The sequence below is a fragment of the Euprymna scolopes genome, chromosome 27 (genome assembly GCF_053919585.1).
Source record: "Euprymna scolopes isolate OS-2025 chromosome 27, ASM5391958v1, whole genome shotgun sequence".
Taxonomy (NCBI): domain Eukaryota; kingdom Metazoa; phylum Mollusca; class Cephalopoda; order Sepiida; family Sepiolidae; genus Euprymna; species Euprymna scolopes.
This window is the reverse complement of record NC_136508.1, coordinates 112,205,007-112,209,572: the sequence shown is the minus strand read 5'-3', so window position 1 is coordinate 112,209,572 and position 4,566 is coordinate 112,205,007.

Here is a 4,566-nt window from a genome sequence, read left to right as displayed (position 1 = left end):
CTTTATAATTTAAAATGCTTATTTTACATGTGAGTTTTAAATAATAGTCTAAGTAAATATGAATAACATAATAATTATATTTCACAGTTTTATAATTTAAAATGCTTATTTTACATGTGAGTTTTAAATAATAGTCTGAGTAAATATGAATAACATAATAATTATATTTCACAGTTTTATAATTTAAAATGCTTATTTTACATGTGAGTTTTAAATAATAGTCTAAGTAAATATGAATAACATAATAATTATATTTCACAACTTTATCATTTAAAATGCTTATTTTACATGTGAGTTTTAAATAATAGTCTAAGTAAATATGAATAACATAATAATTATATTCCACAGCTTTATAATTTAAAATGCTTATTTTACATGTGAGTTTTAAATAATAGTCTAAGTAAATATGAATAACATAATAATTATATTTCACAGCTTTATAATTTAAAATGTTTATTTTACATGTGAGTTTTAAATAATAGTCTAAGTAAATATGAATAACATAATAATTATATTTCACAGCTTTATAATTTAAAATGTTTATTTTACATGTGAGTTTTAAATAATAGTCTGAGTAAATATGAATAACATAATAATTATATTTCACAGCTTTATAATTTCAAATGTTTATTTTACATGTGAGTTTTAAATAATAGTCTGAGTAAATATGAATAACATAATAATTATATTTCACAGCTTTATAATTTAAAATGCTTATTTTACATGTGAGTTTAAAATAATAGTCTAAGTAAATATGAATAACATAATAATTATATTTCACAGCTTTATAATTTAAAATGCTTATTTTACATGTGAGTTTTAAATAATAGTCTGAGTAAATATGAATAACATAATAATTATATTTCACAGCTTTATAATTTAAAATGCTTATTTTACATGTGAGTTTTAAATAATAGTCTAAGTAAATATGAATAACATAATAATTATATTTCACAGCTTTATAATTTAAAATGCTTATTTTACATGTGAGTTTTAAATAATAGTCTAAGTAAATATGAATAACATAATAATTATATTTCACAGTTTTATAATTTAAAATGCTTATTTTACATGTGAGTTTTAAATAATAGTCTAAGTAAATATGAATAACATAATAATTATATTTCACAGCTTTATAATTTCAAATGTTTATTTTACATGTGAGTTTTAAATAATAGTCTAAGTAAATATGAATAACATAATAATTATATTTCACAGTTTTATAATTTAAAATGCTTATTTTACATGTGAGTTTTAAATAATAGTATAAGTAAATATGAATAACATAATAATTATATTTCACAGCTTTATAATTTAAAATGCTTATTTTACATGTGAGTTTTAAATAATAGTCTGAGTAAATATGAATAACATAATAATTATATTTCACAGCTTTATAATTTAAAATGCTTATTTTACATGTGAGTTTTAAATAATAGTCTCAGTAAATATGAATAACATAATAATTATATTTCACAGCTTTATATTTTAAAATGCTTATTTTGCATGTGAGTTTTAAATAATAGTCTGAGTAAATATGAATAACATAATAATTATATTTCACAGCTTTATAATTTAAAATGCTTATTTTACATGTGAGTTTGAAATAATAGTCTCAATAAATATGAATAACATAATAATTATATTTCACAGCTTTATAATTTAAAATGCTTATTTTACATGTGAGTTTTAAATAATAGTCTAAGTAAATATGAATAACATAATAATTATATTTCACAGCTTTATAATTTCAAATGTTTATTTTACATGTGAGTTTTAAATAATAGTCTAAGTAAATATGAATAACATAATAATTATATTTCACAGTTTTATAATTTAAAATGCTTATTTTACATGTGAGTTTTAAATAATAGTCTAAGTAAATATGAATAACATAATAATTATATTTCACAGCTTTATAATTTCAAATGCTTATTTTACATGTGAGTTTTAAATAATAGTCTAAGTAAATATGAATAACATAATAATTATATTTCACAGCTTTATAATTTAAAATACTTATTTTACATATGAGTTTTAAATAATAGTATAAGTAAATATGAATAACATAATAATTATATTTAACAGCTTTATAATTTAAAATGCTTATTTTACATGTGAGTTTTAAATAATAGTATAAGTAAATATGAATAACATAATAATTATATTTCACAGTTTTATAATTTAAAATGCTTATTTTACATGTGAGTTTTAAATAATAGTATAAGTAAATATGAATAACATAATAATTATATTTCACAGTTTTATAATTTAAAATGCTTATTTTACATGTGAGTTTTAAATAATAGTATAAGTAAATATGAATAACATAATAATTATATTTCACAGTTTTATAATTTAAAATGCTTATTTTACATGTGAGTTTTAAATAATAGTCTAAGTAAATATGAATAACATAATAATTATATTTCACAGCTTTATAATTTAAAATGCTTATTTTACATGTGAATTTTAAATAATAGTCTAAGTAAATATGAATAACATAATAATTATATTTCACAGCTTTATAATTTAAAATTCTTATATTACATGTGAGTTTTAAATAATAGTCTAAGTAAGTATGAATAACATAATAATTATATTTCACAGCTTTATGAATAACAAGATAGTTGTGAGCTTTTAAAAATCAGTAACAATTATGATTTTCTAATTAATTGTAATGTTCTTTTATAATTTGCTAATACATTTGATATTTAGTAAACTTAGAATTCGTTTGTACTCATATTTATAGAAACATTTAAATCCTTCAGTTAAGTCTGTAGTTAAATATACTTTTTATATTCAGATGAATTAGGGTGAACGGGTCAATTTCATCAAACACACCTTTGTTGATTGACAAATTTACAAATCTATAAAACAAAATTGTGATGCTTAACAAACATTTTAAGAAAATATCGATCTTTTTGATAGTTTTGCATATTCATATATACACCCACATTGTAGACACACACACGCACACACACACATATATATATATATATATATATATATATATATATATATATATATATATATACTAACCAAACACATATAAAGAAAATGCCGATCTTTTTTATACTTATGCATATAATTTATACATATTGCTCGAAGAAAGCAATCTAAGTAAAGATTGTGATGTACCTTTTGAAATTTACTCATTGTAGGGATTAATATATATATATATATATATATATATATATGTAAGTATACATATATATGTAAGTATTTACTTTGCATATATAAAGTTTATTTTCTTACCACAATGAAATTGATTAAATACTCTATATACAAATTCATATAAATTTTATAATAATCAACTGTATCAACTGTTTTTTGTACAGTTAAAAAATGTAAGGTAAATTAATCAAAAGTTTGTGAGTTAAATTTAATAATAGTTACGACAATAAAAATGATACTATTACGTGTATGCAAATATAAAAATATTGTTTTTCATTAATTTTTTGCAGGTGTTCGTGATTGAATCCTATTGAATTTTAATGAAGTATCATTTTCTTGAAGCATTATTCTATGACCAATTATTACCTAATTCGATGACTACAGCAACATATATGGAATGATTATTACACTGGAAAATACTATTTAACGAATTTTGTGAAATAGTTGTGAAAACATAATACAGCCTGAAAGTAATAGTGATTTTTGGGGAATGTGTGTTTAATTTTCAAATAAATAAAAAGGTAATAAAATTGAGACATATCTAACCATATTCTAGTAAAGTGTGATTTTATATGTAAAAGATTACATACAGCGACACATGAAAATGTATATATTATAAAGATCTCACATTTTAAATATATCAGATAGCGAGTAAATGCCTTAAAAACTTATTAAAAAAAAGACCGGCTATATCACTGTAAAATGTGGAAAGGAATAGAAAATATTGTTGTATGGATATTCTTGTTCTGAAAAAATCAAAGTTAGTTGCACGTGAAATCTACCAGTTAACACTTAAATAGTCTTGCAAAGTGTCTGGATATTCTCGTTCGGTTAGTTACACATTAAATGAAACACTGGAGAAAAGCCCCATTCTTTTGAAGTGTGAGAATATTTGTATTCTAAATTTTCCCCATTAGTTACACATGCAAAATCACACTTGTGAAAAACCACATACTTGTGAAGTATGTGGATATTTTTCTGAAAAATCAAATTTACTGACACATGTGAAAACTCACAATAAGAAAAGGCCACATACTTGTGAAGTGTGTGGGTATTCTTGTTCTCAAAAAATAAGTTTAGTGAAACATATGAGAACTCATACTGGGGAAAAGCCACATTCTTGTGAAGTATGTGGTTATTCTTGTACTCAAAAATCAAATTTAATGACACATATGAAAACACACACTGGTGAAAAGCCACATTCTTGTGAAGTGTGTGGATATACTTGTTCTGTAAAATCAAATTTAATGACACATATGAGAACTCACACCGGGGAAAAGCCATATTCTTGTGAATGGTGTGGATATTATTTTTCTCAAAAATCATCTTTACTGAATCATATGAGAACGTACACTCTGAAAAAGCAACATTCTCAGGGAGAGTGCAGAT